This window comes from Phodopus roborovskii, unplaced genomic scaffold (genome assembly GCF_943737965.1).
Source record: "Phodopus roborovskii unplaced genomic scaffold, PHOROB, whole genome shotgun sequence".
NCBI lineage: Eukaryota > Metazoa > Chordata > Mammalia > Rodentia > Cricetidae > Phodopus > Phodopus roborovskii.
Genome location: NW_026126469.1, coordinates 20,685,936 through 20,706,488, shown reverse-complemented (window position 1 = coordinate 20,706,488; position 20,553 = coordinate 20,685,936). Strand labels below are relative to the sequence as shown.

At 43.3% G+C, this 20,553-nt stretch overlaps 1 protein-coding gene across 1 annotated transcript in view; it reads left to right on the top strand.

The window, feature by feature from the left end:
- Dtx3l (deltex E3 ubiquitin ligase 3L) overlaps positions 1–20,553 on the top strand; it is a 795,722-nt gene that overhangs the window by 201,395 nt on the left and 573,774 nt on the right. The gene's annotated exons all lie outside the window — the stretch shown is intronic.

The window sequence follows — 20,553 nt, the reverse complement described above, 5'->3', positions numbered from 1 at the left end:
CTGTAAGCACTGATAAATATTGTTCCCATGCAATTTTTCTTCCTTTCAATCGGACTTTTTAAGGAACTGCTTTGGCAGAGCGTTTTCTTTAAAATGCTGCTTCATTTTACTCATTGTGAATACTGAAGAGTCTGAAAAATAAGGGTGCATTTAAAATCCCTGTGCTGTTACGTTGTGGAGATGGTAATGTGTATTGCTTTGCCAAAGTGGTAATTAAATGTTTAATGGTTCCAACATCTAGTTCAGAATAGGGGGTCTAGTCATTGCTCATGGAGCCAAGCTTACTAGCGGGCCTCCATATCTTTGGAAAAATGCACTTCGGGATGGTGGTTTCCTGTTCACTTAGGAAATATGGTCATGTTGACATTACTGCTGTCTGCTGGTGGATCTGCAATAAATGTGTACTGAAAGCACTTGTGATAACGTGGTCCATGAATTTTGTTTTTAATCAAACTCCAAATGGCAGGAGAAGTGGAGCCAAAGCTCTCTGAGCATCAGGCAGCAAGACGTGGTGGGAAAAACACGGGTTGGAAGTGGGAGAAGCTAAGCCAGCTCCAGCAACTCCTCCACCGGTAAGCCCCGAGACAGGAGAATCCCTTTCTTTCTGTCTTTGGAGCTCACCAACCCTCATCCACCAAAAATTATAATTAAAATCAAAGAGGAAGAAGATTTGTTGACATCAGGAGATGGTGAGTTTTCTTGTATGCAACACCCCTGAACCACTCAAGATCTGTTTGTACCCAAGAGTTGGCCTGAGAGCTAGCTAGCTGAGTGCATGGAACACCATGCAGAGAGTGTGGAAGGCCTCAGTCACAGCCTGCTCCTCTGGAGGGGGAATTTTGAGACTCAATTCCTAGAAGACAAATTATCAAAATCAAAATGGCACCACTATGTCAAGTCCTGATCAACAGCAGGGAAGGCCACAAAAAGAGGACCCTCACATACAATTGTCCCATAACAAGAACTCTCAGAAGCTACCAAGTGGCCTGAAAGGAGGTTAGCAAGCACAAACCTGCAAGGCCTAGACTGGATCCTCAGGAACACACATGGGCGCACAAGCACACACACACACACACATGTGCATACACACACACAGGTGAATACATACACAAACACACACATATATGCACACATACACAGATACATACATATACATACCCTACACACACATATACACACATACACACAAACACACACATACACATATACACACATTACACACATACACACACTACCCACACACACATATACAGACATACACACACAAACACACATATACACACATACATACACACAAACACACATATACATATATACACATTACACACACATATAAACACATACGCACATATACATATAAACACATACGCACATATACATACACACAAACACACACATACACACACACTATATATATACACACCTCCCCTCTGTCACAGCTTTGTTTTGTGCATATGTATGTGTGTGCTTGTGCGTGCACACACACATACGAACACTCAAGCAGGTACATGCACTTTTTTGTTTGGCTTGTTTTGTCTATTTGGAATTTTTTGTTTGTTTGGCTGGTTTTTTTTTTTTTTTTTTTTATCTTATTTTATCCTTTTTATGAGACAGGATCTCTGTATGTAGGTAGGCCTGGCTGTCCTGGAACTTAGCATGTGGACCAGGATGGCCTCAAAACTCACAGAAATCCTCCTGCCTTTGCTTCCTGAGTGCTGAGATTAAAGATATACACCACCATGCCCAGCCCCTTTGTTTTTGTTTATTTGTTTATTTTTTGGCAAGGAAGAAGGAAGAACATTCATTTGGGTAGGTGGGCAGATGGGAAAGATTTGGAAGGAGTTGGGGCAAGGAAAAACATGATGAAATGTATAAAAGATTAATTAAAAATAAATAAAATCCCATCTATTCTGAATTCCCATAAACAAATGGCCGGACGTGTAGGGCAGGAAGGGAAACTCATTTTGGATATGTGGAGATGGGAAGGTGTAAGGAGTTGGTGGTGTTCTCTACCCCGGAGTCCTAGAGAGCCGTTTCAATCGTGAGTTCCTAGGTGAGCATCAATTGCCCTCCAAAAGAAGTGAAGGTGTCTTGGGACTTTGTCAGCAAAGCATATCTGGGAAGCTGCAGATTCCCTTTGTCCTTGTTCCTCTGGTACATCTGTGAGTCAGGCTGCAAGAGCACGCCCCGGTGCAGAGCTCAATAACAATACCCATCATTCAGTGGGCTTGCACTGGTCTCCCTACTGTTCTAAGTACTTCCTGTGCCTTAGCCCTCGCAGCAAACCAGAGCAGGGTCTATTATTAGCTCTACTTTGCATAAGAGGAGTAAACCGCCCAAGGTCAAATAGCAGGTGAGCCCAAAGCTGGGTTGGAGCCCAGGCTGTGTGGTTTCAGGGAAGCAGGTCAAACAAATCCGAGTGGACTTTTCCAAGGATCAGGGAGACTGCGCTGTGCCCTGTTTCGTAAGTAATCACTTAACGCCTCACCAGGCTCCAGTGAGGCGGCGATCACAACTCCCATCCACTGCCATGAAATAGATGATGGGACTGAAACCCCAAAGCCCAGGGTCATGGGTCTGCGTCAGAGCCCAGGAGCAGAGCACAGGAGTGTGTGTGGTTCACAGGTGGGAGATTTGAGGACACCAAGAACTTCCTTTCCTAATACTGACTTGAGTCTCTCCCACAGACAAGAAGTTATGGATGTGTTCTGCTTGCCACTTCCAATTTTCATTAATTCCCTTCCTCCGCAAACCAGAACATTGCTCTCACTCAGCAGTAGTCTCATAGAGTTCCTGCAATGTAAATCCTTCTCGCACAAAGAGCCTGTCAGGCCTGTGAGATGGCTCAGAGGGTAAAAGTGCTTACCAAGCCTAACAACTTCAGATGGATCCCCGGGACCTACACCGCAGCATGGTAGAGGGAGAGCAACAACGCTTGTAAGTTGTCCTCTGACCACCCACCCCCACAGGCACACACACACACACACACACACACACACACACACACACACACACAAGCTCGAACATGCATATACACATGTACACACACATACACAAGTACTCATGCACTCGCGCGTGCACACACGCATGCACAGAATCAATTAATCACTCCATCAATGTAATTTAAAAAATAGATTGAGATTGAGCCTGCCAACATTCCAGAACGAATAAGGGAGGGGCACGTGAGTCCCTACTCCTGGCTAAGGAACCATTGGTGATTAATAGCTATTAGGGGGTGGGGAATCATTTTTTTCTTCATAGTGTAGCTACTGGCAATTTGCCCATCTCCAGTAAATACCCCCACACTCTTGCTCATGCAAGCTCAGAGCTTCACTCAGAAAAGAATAAAAGGCAGAGATGTTGGGAAAAGGGGTCCAGAGGCAGTGTGAGGGGTGTATGAGAGGATAATGGGATGAGTATGATCAAAGCACATAGTTTACATGTATGAAAAATGTTAATTTATAAAAATAAATAAAATCATGCCCACGGTGCCTCTAAGAACAAGTTATCACAGAGCCAGCAGAGGGTTGCACACCTCTGCCTCCCTCATCCACGGCTATACCTTCCTTGTGCACACTTAAGTACCTCTCCCTTCTTCCCATGTCTCTGTTATGGGCAACAGTGTGTTATGTTGACTCCAGTGCAAATGTCCACAATTCAGATGTATTCTCAAATAGGGGAACAAGAGCAGTGGCCTAGTTCTTCAATCTCCAACTATTGTGAACATCAACAGACTCCCGAGGAGATTTGCAGGACTGCCTTAGAGAAACAATAGAGATACGATGGGCCTGGTTTCTTCAGGACACTCATGCCAAGGCTGCACGCATCTTCTACCAGGCTGGAATAAAGCATGCCAAGTTTGAGCTCATCCTTTCTGCTTCTTCCACATGCTCAGTGAAGAAGTGTTTCCAGAATCTTCTCCTTTACCTTGTACTGTATCACATCTGACCAAGAAGGGGAGACAGGGAGCTGCCACCTACTTCTGACAGGAAGCTGCCCATCTGCTTCTGACAGGTCAGTGATACAGCAGCTTCTAGGACAGTGGTTCTCAACCTTCCTAATGCTGCGATCCATTAATACAGTTCTTCAAGGTGACCCCCAAACCATAAAATTATTTTCGCTGCTTCTTCATAACTGCAATTTTGCTACTATAAATATCTGATATGTAAGATATCTGATACGTGACCCTTGTGACAGGTCTTTCAACTCCCAAAGGGGTCACAACCCACAGGTTGAGAACCACTGCTCTAAGAACTAAGGTTAGTAGTCAACATTCTCTTACACACTTGCTCACACATCTTAAGAGCTCTGTTGAGGTATGTTTTGTTTTTAACACAGAACCTCATGTAACTCAAGCTTGTCTTAAATGCTATGTGCCTGAGTTGGTCTTGAATTTTTGGTTTACCTGCCTTCACCTACTCAGGGCTGGAATTATACATGTTTGCCACCATACATAGCTACGACTTTGCATATTTAAGGTGTGAAGTAAAGTTTTATAAATGCATACCCATGAAACCATCATCGTTATTAAGATAATACCCATCATTCTCCTTGCTTTTCTTCTCCCCTTTGCCTCCATCTTCCAACCTAGGCAATCATGATTTACTTTCTGTCATTGTAGACTGGTCCCGTTTTTTTCTGGAATCATATATAAACGAAATCCTATTGTATATATTATTGATATTTAATTTTGTCTGTTTCTTTCACTCAATATAAATGTTTTCATATCCATGCATTGGTAGTTCACTCCTTTTTATTGCTGACTTCCATATTATTAAATTGTATTGATATACCACAATTTGTGTTTGTTTTTCCATTCGCCTGTTGATGGATATTTGCCCCATGCATAGCTTTTGACTCTTACAAATAAAATCGTTTTGAACATTTATGTATCATGCTTTTTTTCCTTTTGGGTAGATACTGTGAGACCCCAAGATATGCTACTCCAAAATATATTTCTGTGTCATATATCAAAATGGCTATCCTGAAAAAATGCAGACATTAATTCTGAAAAGATGGCTCCTTTTAGAGAAATCCATACCTAAAAAAGAAACCCACACATAAGTAGCCAGAGAATATGTACACACCCTTTCCCATCTGCTAGACCCCTTTCTGCAGAGCAGAGAAGGCCACTGAGGGTGTACATCTGAGAGCTACTGTAGGCAGAAATCACTGCGGGTTTGCTACTCCCTGAGAGGCTTCATATGAATAACAACCCTTGCTCTCTGAGCCCCTGCTCAACCTTCCTTTTTTCCCCCCTTCCCTCCCAAAGCAACCCCTCCTTGTTTAGCTCATATAGCTTCACCATCCAGCCTGCCTTTAAGGCTTATACTCTACATTTGGCCCTTCTATTTCTGCAAGTTAATACTTGTTGCTTTTTCTCCTGTTAATCTGTCTATTGACGGTTTAATTAGTTCATACACTAAGATTACTGAAGCTTCAGAGTGAAAGAATCAATTTAAATTTCCCCATAATGCCTGCAAGAGGAATGGCTGTCTGTCCAGTAATTGCTATACTGCTTCCCAGAATGGTTGCTTCATTCTATAATAGGGACTCGCAGGCTGCTTTGCTGAAAGCCTTGACTTTTCACTGGGCTCAGAGATGCCCAGTGGGGAACTAAAACCAGAATAAAACTTGGTATCTTTGCCTTCATTTGTGTTTGTCCCCTTAATTATGCTACCCTTGCGTTGGATTCCTGCTTGGCTCTGCACAGTAGGCAAATTGGTCACTGAACAAGTGTCTGTCTGAAAATGAGTTACCCAAGGTTGATGAGTTCTAAATCTACCCCAGTGCTTCTCCGGTCTCCCTCAAGGGTTGAAGATGCCAAGGAAAGAGCTAGGATGGTTTATAGGATAAAATAATCAACATTGTCAACTGTCAGCTTTTGCAACAGCCTGTTCCAGACCTTGGGAGCAGTGCTAGAAGTGGCCAGTCCTCGTCATGAACCTTCAAAAACAGTGACTGGGCCATGATAAGCCTATGTCCCAAAGGGTATTGATCATCCAGTGATAACAACTGAGACTGTCCTCTAAATTGGAGCAATCATCTCATGGTAGAAACCAGATTATCTGCTACAAGCAATGACGATTGAGAAGCCACCTCGCAAAGCCAGACTAAACATAATGACCAGCCAGACCACAGTTTAACTAAGACTGCTTGCCTGTGCACACTCTTGGCTCCTACCATCACTCTTATTCTATTTCATCTTTGAAGCCCAAGTCCCTGCAGGGAGGGCTGGAGATGCTGGTGTGCTTGTCTTTCCACACAGCTGAATAAAAATGTTTTGTTTTTCTTTTTTCTGTCTTCTCCACTGCACATTATTTTGATTGGTTGGGTCTCTTTGGATTGGTACCGTAGGACAGTTGGAAGAACCTTTGGGACCCCTGACTCTGAGGCCTTTGTCCTAAGACCCCATAACAACATCATTTTCACCTGCAGTGTGGGAGGGTCACCTCTACACCTTCACTGTGCTCACCCATGAGGCGTTTATCTTTTGTTTTTACAGCATTGGAGACTTACTTCATTGTCACCCAGGGATGGATCACTCCACACCCAGCCCCAGCCCTTTCCCTTTTAGCCATTTTGACAGGAGCTGTGGCATCTTGTAGTTTTCACTGGCATCTTCATGACCAATGCCCATCTCACCACATGCTTATTCACTGTCCTTAAATCTCCTCAAGAAAGGGCTCTTCTTTGGTTTTGGTTTAGGTTTTTGTTGTATGTTTGTTTTGTCTTACTGGTTTTCATTGTTGTTGTCCATTGCTTGTTTTGATTTTCATTTAAGGAGGCTTTGTGTCTTTTGGGAGAGAGGTAACATGAAGTTTTGGATGGGTAAGGAGGTGGAAAGGAGTAGGAAGGAGCTGTGGTAAGGGAAAGAATAGGGTCAAAATATATTTTAAGAAAGTTTTAATTAAAAAGGGTCTCAAAAATTTTCATTGTGTTTTATTATGTTCTTTACTTTCAATTTAGATCTTTAAGTTAGAGTTTGTAAATGATTCATTAATTTACTATGTGTACAGTGTTTTGCTTGTATGTATGCCTTCATGCCAGAAGAGGGTACCAGATCTTATTATATAAATGGTTGGTTGTGAGTACCATGTGGGTGCTGGGAACTGAACTCAAGACCTCTAGAAGAGCAGCCAACGCCCTTAACCACTGAGTTATCTCTCCAGCCCCCCTTAGATCTTAATAATCATGTATTCTGGATTTGCAAATATTTTCTCCTAGCCTGTGAATTTCCTCTTTTGTTATTTTCAGGATCCTTTTTTAAGTGCATGTGGATGTGTGCAGGCACTTGTGTACACATGTGGGGGTCACAGGTCAGCGTATGCACTAGGTTCTCCCCGCCCACCTTTCCCAGGGTTTTGGGATCCCAGGCTCATGTAGCGAGTGCTTCTCCCAAATGAACTAACTTGTTTACCAAGAGTGTGTCTTTTAAAAGCAGTGACCTTGTTTACATCACTTTGTCAATATTGAATTGCACTATTATTCTCATGCTAGGTCTTTGCCTATCCCAAAATCTTAAGGATTTTGCTTTCTCCTCCTTCTTCCTTTTTTCTAGTTTTATCATTTATATGAACTTCTGCCAGGTGGTTGAACACTATATATGCATTTTGCTTGAACTCATCTTCTTCTTTCTTTGGTTTATTTTGGGGTGCTGGGGGGGTTGAACCCAGGCCCTTTTATGTGTGACAGAAGCACATCTGAACCAAATCCCTAGCTGAAGCCTCATTTTCATTGCCAACCTCTCTCTTAGAAAACAGACCTCTGACTCAGACTTCAATGTCAGTGTACTTACAGGACAGACAGAACTGCAGGTCCTTCTGTGGGGCTGTTCAGTTAGCAACAGATATCAGGGGCTCTTTTAAATCCTGAACCTAAAAGTGCTTGAATCACATTCCTTCCACGTCTTCCTTTCTGTCCCTCCCCCCCACACACACACATTAACTTAAATACCTACTCTCTAAATTTGTCTTTTTATTTACCAGACAGGCGCTTTAGCCAGCTAAGCAACGGTGCCCACTCGTCCTTTTATTTAATAAGCTCAAATACCCCTGTAATGCCTGTTATCAGCAATCATAAAATTTTAATTTAAATCTTCCAGCCATGGGAAGTTTTTTAAATTTTATGTTATCACTCAGACATACATCCTAGGTCAGAAACTATGATGTAAGACTTTGAAGCTTAAAACCATATTATTTTGGGTAAAATTGTGTGGGAGAAGTAGTATGCTATCTGAGCTGGGAGGGTGGAAGGGGCGGTATACTCTCAGTTCTTGATGCATTCTCCAGTGTTTTGTTTTAATGCTGTGCCTTTTAAGATTCTGTTGGCTACATTTAAAAGAATAGATTTGCTTTTAAAATGTCAGTGTGTACAATGTCCCAGAAATTGGGTTTAAGCTGTGATCAGAAATTCTCCATGTCAACTGAGAAACCATAGCGAGTGTGACTGAGTTTTTCAGTCATTTCAGAAAATGTGTGGGTAAAATAGTAATAATAAAGAAACACCCGCTGTTCTACTCCATTGCCTTCCCACGAAGGACTGAACGGGAGTTGGCATGATGCTGGCTAGAAGCTGACAGTCATTTCTGAGCAGGGAGGATGCTCACAAGAATGGCTTTGCCTCTGCACCAGGGACCGTGTTCTTCTGAATGAGGCCAGGCAGGCAGGAGTGCCAGCTTCCTCTCTAAGAGGGGGCCTGAAGGTAAGACTCCTGAAGGTAAGAATCCTAAGTGTGGCCAGTTTTATCTGTTCTGCTTTAAGAGTCTCCTGAGCAGCTATTTGGGTGGAGGAAGAAGGGACCAGAGAGAGTTCTGAGCCATACAGGTGGGTAGATATCCTTGAGACAGTATGCTCCTCGGTTACAGGGATCAGAACCATGCCAGCCATCTTTGCTAAGGTGAGTGAAGACGTGGGCTGGAGGTGTGCGGGTTCTCCCTGCCACCATTTTCTCTGTGTTCTTCAGCCTGGACTTTGGAGTTCTTCAGAGTTCCTGGGAAGATTTTTTTCTCCTTGGTGAGTTTTTTATCTGATGGTTGAAATGGCAATGGGCACTGTAGGCTTGTGCATTTGAAGACTTGGTCCCGAGTTGATGGAACTGTTTGGGAAGGATTAGGAGGCGTGGCCTTGTTGAAGGAGGCGTGTCACCGGGAATGGGAATGGGCTTTCTGCCTAGTGGTTGTTAATGGGAATGTGAGCTCTCCCATTTCTTCATGGACTCCAGTTCTCTGAATCAGTAAGCCAAACTGAATGCTTTCTTTTTGTAGTTGCCTAGGGTGTGGTGTTTTATCACAGCAATAGAAAAGCGTCTAAGACAGAAGAGGACCTGGTGAGTTGTGGTGCTGAGACTGAACATGAGGCAATGATGGCCATGACGGGATGGCAGCCCAGGTGGATGTGTGAGACTCATATTTCCTGGCTGGTCCTCCCCCTACTTCTTGTCTCAAGTCCCTCCCATAGATCAAGAGATCTCCATAACCATTTCAGGACTGCATTCCTATATGGATGTTACCATGAAGCTCTAGGGTTACAGAGACTGTCTACATACAAAACAATGATTGAGCCATGGGAAGGGACTCAACTCCCTGCCCAGGTAGGTCACGGGTGCTGGCAGTTCAGGGTTGGGGGAGATAGGCAGGAATGAGGAGAACTGGACTGAGATAGGGAAGCATTGTAATAATCCAGGCAACTTTCTTGTCTGGGCTCTGGGACTCCTGTCCACAATGTTTGCTCACCTACCACATTACATTGCGAAAGACCCGGCTCTACTCACCTCCTCAGGTCAGGCTCTAGAAGCCTTTATTACATAAAACCTTGTCAACCAGTCACATCCAACCTGTACTCTGTCTAATTGGTACTTTAAAAACAGAGACACAGGAAATGTAGGACATCAAAACAAGGTTTGATTGCGAGCAGAGATGTGGTGAGGTCCTCCAGGGGCATTTAACTAGGGAAGTAGGTTCCACGTTACTCATCTAATAAAGGAAGAGGAGGGGGAGTAACCTTAGCTAATTTTCCTTCCTCTTCTGTTTGTGGAGGGGAGGACTCCATGTATGTGCTAGACAAGAACTCTATTACTGGGAAATATCTGTAGCCCTGTTTTATATTTTTAAGTAAGTTTTACTTTTAAATATTGCTGAGTGGTGGTGGCACATGCCTTTAATCCCAGCACTCAGGAGGCAGAGACAGAGGCAGAGGCAGACAGATCTCTGAGTTTGAGGCCAGCCTGGTCTACAGAGTGAGTTCCAGGGCAGCCAGTGCTACATAGAGAAACCGTCTTGGAAAACCAAAAGAAAGGTGATGATGGTGCCTGTGCCTCAGCATGAATTTAGGAGTCAGAAGACAATTTGCAGGAATCACTCTTCTCTCTCATCTCCAGGCATCCAGTTCAGGTCAGCAAACTTACATGGCGACCAATTCCATCGGCTGAGCTATCTCATTCACCCTTTGTTAAGATTTTTAAGGCCATGTCTCACTCACTCACCTGGGCTGGCCTCACAGTTCTTGACATTTGCAATCCTCCTGCCTCTACCCCCAGTACCTGGGATTATAGGCCCATGACTTTGCACCCAGTTGTTTGGTTGATTCCTGTTCCCATAGAACCAGTGATCATTCCATTAAAACTGTGAAATCTCCTCTGAGAAGAGAAAAGGGTTGAGAAGATTGCTTAGCTGATAAATGCACTTGCCACCAAGCCTGATGACCCTAATTTGATTCCACATAGTAGAAGAAAAGAACTGGCTCCCACAAATTGTCGTCCCATATGTACTGTGATGTGTGTGTGTGTGTGTGTGTGAGTGAGTGTGTGTGTGTGTGTGAGTGTGTGTGTGTGTGTGTGTATGTGTGCGTGTGTGTATGTGAGAGGGGGAAGAGAGGGAGGGAAAGAGAGGGGGAGTACACACACACACACACAAGCATAACAGAATTATTTCAAGAGGAACAAGTAGGAATAAACTACAAGGCATGCTGTGACATTATAGTAAAATGAACAAAACAAAAAAAAAAAAAAACCACGATAAAATGGGCAAGCCTATCGAAATTTAAAATATATATACCCTGAGCAATTGTCTATTTCAGAATCCATCCTATCATCGTAGCCTTTGTCTTGATGCCTATAACAAGTTTGAAGACACCTGATGTCTTCCACTGGGGGTTTGATTTAATAAATGGTGGGCTGGTTGTCAGGGAAGAGACAAACAGAGATCCTGAGGATGGCTGCAGGTGGGAAAGCTTCTGAGCAGCCCCACAGATGGGTACGTGTGTGGCTTAGAACACACACCTGGACAAATGTTAGTAACCATCCTGGGGTTCTGGTTGGGGCCGAAGCCAAATGGGAGCATCTCAGAATGAAGCTTCTGGGATGCAAGAATGAACGGAAATTTCCCTCTCAAGTATGAATTTCTCCTTACAACTTTTAGATTAAGATCTGCAGGGGCTAGATTTTAAGCTGGGTGTTCGTTACTGTGTAGCAACAGCAATGGCTCAGGGCTGTCAGCTGAGGGGTGGCTCCAGTGGCCACTTGGCTATAGCTTCATGCTCAGAGGAAGATGTGTCTGAAAACCAAAGTCTGGCCTTCACCATGCTCTGTAGCTAGAGATGACCTCGAAGGTCTGATCCTCCTGCCTCCACCTCCTGATACTGGCATGACAGACATGAACCATCACATTCTGATTTTCCCTGTGCTTGGGCTTGACTTCAGGGCTTAGTGGATATTAGGTACCAGCTCGACAGCCTTTCGCTTTCTGAGTATTATTACACTGTGCAATACTATTTCCTTTTCCTCCTGTCTCTGCATATTCCTTCATCTGGATCAAAGGTTATTTAGTGGTGAATATTAGACAGATTAGTATTTTTTCCTGCTTATGAAGTGTCGAAGCAGAAAAACTGACATTATTTTTTAGATTAAATTTCCTAAGATGAATCCCCAAATACAATTTATTTTTGAAAGACTCATAACCTAAATGGGATTAAATAGCCAAAATTAACATAATTCTTAAAAGTAATTTTATTTGATTTAATGAATATGAGACAGCCATCAAACCAGTTGACAAATATTAGACTCATGATTTCATCAAATCTCCATTATTCTGCCTTAGATCATTGAAAACTGTTCAACATATATTGGCTCACAAAAATTATATAATGTTATTCCTGAATTTATCTTACTAATATTCCTTTAAACTCTCAATATTTTTCCCCAATTCACTTGCTATTTCCTAGTGATGAGATGTTTTGAACATAAATTAATTGCTTTTGTAATCAGCATTAATTATCATGGCATTTTCATCTTGCAACCCTATGCACACAGGTAGCTTAACTGACTAATAGAGTGTTCGCATAGGAAGCATGCGAGAGATCTTCACTGGAGATTTAGCTGGACCTTTACAGTATCTTCTATTAATAAACTGAAGGCAAGCCTCGTGCATGTCACTACTGTAGATGTGCTGGTTAGATTCAGTGATGACCTCCTGCAACCACAACTGTCCATCAAGCTCAGCTCCAAATGCTGAAGGCAAAAGGGCAGTTTGCAGATTTGGGGCTGAACTCTGGTGCATCTTGTATAAGCTCATGTGCAAATGCAGGCAGCCTCTCATTTATGGTGATCTGCTATCTGGTTTTCAGATCGTATGGAAGCAATAAGAATGTAGTTAAAGCCATACTTCAGAATGTTTAATTTATTGTTTTCTCTTCTTGGCGATATGTGGTATCTTGAAATACCAGACAGTGTCAGCGAGTCATGCGAGATGCACAGGGGTTCATTAGAAAGCATGCTTTGTGATGGTTGATTTTGCCCAATACAGGCTAATGTGGCTGTTCCAAGCACACTTGACATAGGCCAAGGGAGGCAGTGATATTTGCTGTGTCAGGTATGAGCTGCATGTTGACTTATATTTTCAGGTTATCCTAGGTTCATAGGCACATTATCCATGGTAAGTGGAGAAACATCTTTGTACATGAACCTGTATATGCATGTATCTCTATAATCCTAGTTTCCTCAGGGAGGAGAACCATGAAGCCTAAAAATTAAGGCTGGGAGACATAATCATAAAATATTATTACTGAAAATTAAAAATCTAAAAGATTTGCTATGTTTTTACCATAAAGAAATGACATGTTTAAGGAGTGTCTTCTTTCTTTTTCTGTTGCTGTGACAACTACTCAGACAAATACTCAGACAAAACAACTTACAGTAGAGAGTTTATTTTAACTCACAGTTGGAGGGTATGCTATCGCATGATCCGGAAGTCAAGGCAGCAGCTTGGAACAACTGGTCACGTCTCATTCATAGCCAGGAAGCAGGAGGGATAAATGCTGGGCTGCTCTGTTCCATTTCTCCACTTACAGAGTCCAGGGTTCCAGAAAGGGAATGGTGGCATGTCTTCCTGCCTCAGTTACAACATTCAAGATAAATCCCCCTGTCTCTAGACAGGCGTGTCTTGAGACTCATCCATTTTCCAGGAGGCTCTAGACTATATCAAACTGACGATTAACATTGACCATCATAGGGAGGTTGATATGTTTATCCTGATTTGAACATTGCACATAAGTGTGCAGCAAAACATTACATAATACCATTACATACCATCTTCTGTTATCAGTTATAATTAGCTTTTAAAAGTCTTACTTTCACTGTATACTCTTCTGGGTTTCTGTGTTGTTTGTTGTTTGGGGGAACAAAGTCTCATTATGTAGCCCTGGTTGCCTAGAACTTACTACAAAGACAGTGATGGCCTCATACTTGCAAAGATCTTCCTGTCTTTGCCTCATGCATGTTGGGGTCACAGGTGTACACAACAATGCCAACTGTATATTATTTCATAGTACTCAATTGAAAAAATTACACCTGCTTGTTGTGTGCACAATTGAGCTGCCCTCGAGGATATATTCTGGCATAAATATAGAGGTCAGATGGCAGCCAATGGGGGCCAGTTCTCTCCTTCTGCCACGTGAGCTCCAGGGATTGAATTCAAGTGGCCTGCCTCAGCAGCAAGTGTCTTCACCTGGTGAGCTATCTTAGCCCATCCCCTGTTTGATTCCCCCCCACCCCGATCCCTGTATCTGCCTATGTAGCCTTGGCTAGCTTGAAACTGGCTATATAGACAAGCCGGTCTTGAATTCACAGAGATCTGCCAGCCTCTGCCTTCCCCAAGTGCTGGCATTAAAGGTGTGTGCCACCATGCCTTGCTTAATGATTCATTTACTTATTTTTATTCATATGTGCATGTGGGGGAGTTCATGAGTTTATGTACATCGAGGCCAGAAGACGACATCAGAACATCAGGAACTTGAGTGACCAGCAGTTGACAGCCATCACATGGATGCCGGGTACTGAACCTTGGTCCTCTGTAAGAGCAATAAATGTTCTTAACCACCATCTCTCTAGCTCACTGTCTGATTTTTTTTAATCCCAGGAATTTATATATCTACCATTATCACTTAAGAGATTATTAAAGCAATGTGTTGCTGGATTTTCTTGTTCCAGCCTGGTCCCACAGCTTCTTTGCCCCAAAGAAACACACAGACTCTGTGTTAATTATAAAATTGTTGGCCAATGACTAGGGCTTCTTATTGGCTAGCTCTCACTTAATTTTTAACTCATAACTACTTATCTATGTGTTTATACATGGCCTTATCTTACCAGAGAATGCCTGGCATGTCCTTTCTTCCCAGTCCCTGCATGGCATCCCCTTTTGCAGTGCCTCTCTGCCTACCTTTCCCAGAATTCTCCTCGTCTCCTAGTCCAGCCTATCTTCCTGCCTCTATTGGCCAAACATGTTTTATTCATCAACCAATAAGAGAAACATATATACAGAAGGACATCACCCATCAATGTGAACAATGTGAATGGAACAAAAGTTGTTCAAGGAAAGCGGTGTTCAAGGCTTCAGGTTGCAAAGAAAGACTTAGATCCTACCTGGTAATATGAGCCACAAGGCAGCTCCTGGGAACCTGACATCTTTGGAGTCTCCTGAGGGGGAGTTACCCAGTGGGAAAGTAGATCTCTTGTGTTTGATAATGTTCAGTACTGGGATAAGTTAGTTAGCTATGCCTCAAATATGGGATGCCTTGTGTCTCTGCCAGTCCTGGACACCAGGGTTCAACCCTAGAGAAAACAAAGCCCTTTGAGGGTGTTTTGAAGAACCTTTGGTCATGACTAGAGACTGAGGTGCAGCCTCTGAGGACTGAGGGTACCCATTTGGAAGCTTGGGACAAGGAGAAAGATTTCACTGGAGACCCATTGTGGGCTAGCCTACAGTTCTGCAGTGCATCTTTGAAGGTAGCCTAGCTGTAAAACTAGAGGCTGCAGAATGAGCTGAGGTGATCTGAGCTGAAGGTTGGGGAGGAAGAGACGGAATCCTGTGAGGAGGCCCAGGGTCAAAAGCAATGGTCTGGCTACTTTTCCATTTCCAAGTCCATTTTCTCAGAATTACACTAGGACTCAGGAGCGCATATCACTTGGGACCAAGGTGAGTGTTAGAGGTCCTGCTAAGAGCTGTGGCCAAATACTTTATTAGACTACATAACAGAGGAAAGACTTAGTTTGGCTCACAGTTTGAGGGGGTTCCTTGGCCTCGTGCACTAGACACTAGACAGAACATCGTGACAAGAGTGTATTTTGGAAGACCTTCATGATAGACAGGAAGCAGAGAGAGAGAGAGAGAGAGAGAGAGAGAGAGAGAGAGAGAGAGAGAGAGAGAGAGAATACAGGGAGAGACCAGGCTAAGATACACCACCTAGGGACACATTCCCAGTGACCTACTGCCTCCAACAAACTTTCACCCTTTCAAATTATGCCATTGTCTTAGGATTTCTATTGCTGTGAAGAGACACCATGACCATGGCAGCTCTTATAAAGGAAAACATTTACTTGGTGCTGGCTTACAGTTCAGAGGTTTAGTGGGACATGGTGGCATTCAGGCAGACAGGGTGCTGGAGAGGGAGCTAAGACTACTACATCTTGATCGGGTCTGTAACTTGGCATAACTTGAGCGTATATGACCTCAAAGCCCATCCCCACAGTGGCACACTCCCTCTAGCAAGGCACACCTACTCCAATAAGGCCACACCTCCTAATAGTGCCACTCCTTATGCTCTAGCATTCAAACACATGAGTCTATGAGGGCCATACCTATTCAACCCACCGCAGCCATTGTGATGTGAATCCATCAAATGATTAATCTATTGCCCCCATGATGGAATTGTCTCGATTATGCTATCACAGACACAGCCTGAGTGCCCAGAAAGGCACTCCTGGATACAGTCATGTTAATGGTCAAGGCTGAGAGCATAGCAGTACCCAGTGGGTGGTACCAGTAACTGGGCTTCTCTTTTTGCTCAAAGCACCCCTTTCAGAGTGCTGCAATTTGGAGAGACAATAGCTGTTTAGTTGGCTCAAGAAGACATTTTCAGGACCAGTGAGACGGCTCAGTAGGTAAAATCCTGGGGATCTGAGTTCAGCCCCTAGTACCCCCATAAAGGTAAAAGGAGTGAATTGACTCTGCAAAGCTATCCTCTGGTTCTCATATGTGCCTCCCCAGATACACACGAGAGAGACAGAGACAGGGAGAAACAGGCAGACAGAAAGAGACAGAGAGACAGAAACAGACAGAAACAGAGAAACAGACAGACAGACAGATTTTGGGACTGGGGAGATGGCTTAGCAGTTAAGAGCACTTGTTCCTCTTGCAGAAGACCAAGGTTCTATTCCCAGCACCCAAGTGATGGCTCAGAACCATCCGTAACACCTGTTCCAAGGTATCTGATGTCCTCTTCTGACCTCCACAGACACCAGGTACATATGTGGTACTCAGATATACATGCAGGCAAAACATCCACATACATAAAATAAACATTTTCCCAGGTTCCAGTGTGAGGACAATGGGTCCAATGTACCCAGTTGTTCAGGGTGACAGCCCTGAGCAGCACAGCTACTTCTGTGACCAACATCTTCTTCAAGGGACACTCTGGTCAGCAATATTCCCACTTTATCATGACTAATGCTGAAAGCCATGTGACAAGCACATTCCCTACTTGCCTCCACTCTTCAGAATGTATCCTAAGGGATTGTAAGGAAAACTCACAGGGAGACCTAGAGTAATAATCTGGGAAAGGAAAAATAAGAAACAAATAAGAGCAGCTAATGTGAATTATTATAAATTTATGTGGTAGAATGATATCATTATATAATGGGGAGAGCAAATTGAGGTAAAAATGAAATTCAAGTGACAGAACATTTCCGATTTTTCAACTGTTATGCAAACACTTCAAAGTATACTGTGGTATAATGAAATGTGTAAAATTGCATTTTCTCTAATTGAAGTGGTAGAATGGGGGGATCTAATCATCATGAGACTCTGCAAACAGGGCCCTCTCTTCTCTCCCTCCCCATTGCCAGGACCCATGCTGCAAGGGACCCTGAGGCTTGGAGAGGAATTTCTAACAATATAAGAAAATTATGACATAATGTTATGTGTTAAAAATCAGAATAAAACTGGCACATTTAGTATGCCTTATTTTTATAAAATGCCACCAAACTGACAGAACCACAGAGAAAATTCTGGAAAAGACACATTAAGATATTGATGATTGTCTCTTTAGAATATTAGATTTTTATTAGATTTTTCTTTTGTGTGTGTTCCAGAACTACTTTTCTTTTTTGAGACAGTGTTCCCTTTATCTTAGGTTGGCGTCAAATTCACTGTATAGTCAGGCTCCTCTGTCCCCACATTCTAGGCTTGGGATTATAGGCATGCACCATCAGGTCCAGTTTATACTGTGTCGGTATTGAATCCAGGATGCTGAATGCTAGGCAAATACTTTGCCAACTGAGCTACAACCCTAGTGAATTAGGGTTTTTTTTTTTTTCCTGTTCAGGGGAGTCAAGTCCAGGTCAAGTCCAGGGTCTCATGGATAGAAGGCATACACTCTATCAACTGAGCTACATGCCATCCCCTTCCCAAATTATCTCCCTTCTTTTTAACATAAGCAAATGCTCATTTAGCTCATGGTTTTGGAAATAAAAGGTTCAAACAGCACAGCACAGTTAGAGCCAAGGCCCATCTTAAAGGAAGCATGTTGTGGCTAGGTGCAGTGGGTATTTCTGGTATCTCCTTTAATGAACACATACCACAGCAATGGTGGGGGAAAATAAAAGGGGCTGTCTTTTTTTTTCTCTCCTAATATTTACTCCAACATTCAGTTAGTATCAGGAGCTCAGAGACTTGTCCTCCTGTTATTGATTCTCTTATGAATAAAACGTAATAGGTACATCACAAAGCCATGACCGGGACCACATCGTGTCCATTGCTACTGGTACAGAAGCAGGCTCTGGTCTACTGTTGTGAGCAGCAGTTGTATTTCTCTTCCTGCTGTATTTCTTTACCTGTGCTCTTCCCCTTTCTTGAGCTGATAACCATGTCACTGTGTGAGAAGGGAAGAAAAGCGTCCTGGGACAGCTGTCACCATTCTATTTCTTGGAGTCCTTGCTGCAAAGTGTTACTAAGCTATACTGTTGCTTTGCCTGCCTTTTCTGTACCTGTCGTTTTTGTTTTGTTTTGTTTTTAGTTTTAAACTGTGAAACATAAAAAGAAATCAAGGATGTGGCTGAAGCTTACACAAAGATTTTCATACAATCCCCTCTTTAGTTGCATCCTCACCGTTTTCTGAAATCCTTTGAATGACAGGTCTGCCTCATTCCCACTCCCCCAGGTGACCATCGTTACTCCTCCTCTTTCTGTCACTATAGATAGACAGGAACCCCCTTCCATAGCTTCCATACCCACATTCGGCCAAGCACAGACAGAAAATGTTTGGGTGAAAAATTGCCTCTGAACTGTACACATTCAAACTTTCCTTCTTGACATCATTCCCTCAGCCATATGGAACAGTGATTCATAATGCATCCACAATGCAGTAGGTATCAGAAATAATGCAGAGAAGGTTCAAGAGGGTGTGCACCACCTACATGCAAATGCCCTTCCATTTTGCATAAGGGACGAGAGCATCCTCAGGTTTGGGAATCCACAGGGGGTAGTGCCTTGGAACCAGTTCTCCAAGAATACAGATGGATGACTCTATTATGAGTTGGGATTAGAACTTCATCCTAGTTTTATTGAAAATGGTGTCAGAGCTTTTGTTTTTTATTCCCTTTGCTTTGGGGGCTGATTCTGAGAGGAAAGGGGAAGAATTATATTCACATAACATGTTAAAATCCTTAGATCTCTGTCTTGGATTTTAGTATAATCATTGTAAGATTTTTTTTTTGATTCCCATAGCCTCTAAATTTTCTGAGATAGATATTATGGCTTTAAGACAGTGGGGCTTTCCTACAGAGTGGAACATAAAAGGGCCCACAAAGGCTGAAGCACCTGCTCCTGCCTCTTCCTCCCTCTTACTGAGCCTGCTGGGTGTAGAGAACCTGCTTTTCTTTGACACTTCAGTCTCCTGACATCTGTCAGAGAACACCTCCTTGTCAGGGCACACGAGAGAGTGACTTTGGAGTCCTTTGCTCTGAGCTGGGGGTATTTGTTAAACAGACTTTGCCAACCATGCCTGTTCCTCTGCATGCATGCAGCGTGTGGTACTTTCCATACACTCTGAGAACCATATGGAGATCCAAAAGCCACAAATGCTCTAAGGAACACTGCCATTTGTGCTGTCTCATGTGACTACCAGGGTGGCCCCGCCTCTCCAGTCACTTTCAAGCTTCAGGAATTTTCTTCCTCTGTTCCCCAAGACCCTCCACCCCTCTCTCACAGAGCGTCCAGGCTTCCGAGCCTATCTACCTCCCATTTTCCTGAGGCTCTTATGAGAATTGATCTATCCAATTAAGGCAGGAAATTGTTCTCTAAATTTAACACGTCCATCAATCGCATCCACAATGGCCACATTGATTTGTAAGGCTGAAGCTCAGAGGTGATTTTTATTTAATTCAGCACAAACTCCATCAGGCTTCCCCCTTCACAGGCATCATTTCTCAATTTGGTTTTGTTAAATCAGCTTCAAACATATCCCATGAATCATCATCATCAGTGGCCTGCTGGATTCCCTGTCTCCACGCAGGAGCTGCTCAGGGCATGCCCACACCACTCTGTGCTGTTGCCTTTGCTGAACCTAGTATCCTCACTGGTGAATTCTGTTTACACCCAACTTCTTTTCTGAAAGAAGACTATGTGTGTGCACATCAACCCACACACAGGAAGATGGCCTCTATTAAAGTCAAACCCCACTCTGGTCGCTTCCTCCATCTTGAGGAACCATCTGTTACCTCGAGTATTGCCTTCATGAACTACATCATGCCAAGAGGGCCCACACACATATGCACAAAGACAGTTCCATTTGGAGACTGGATAGCATCTTTAATTAATAATGCCACAGCGTAACATCCTTTTCGTGGCTGTAGCAGATGGTGTGTGTGTGTGTGTGTGTGTGTGTGTGTGTGTTCCTGAATACATGAGGGGCCAGCAGAGACTCCCAAGCAGTTCTCAGCCAACAACTCTTGAGCAGCAACAGTCTCCATTAGGCATGGAGGCCAGACTCTGCCTCTTGTGGTCTT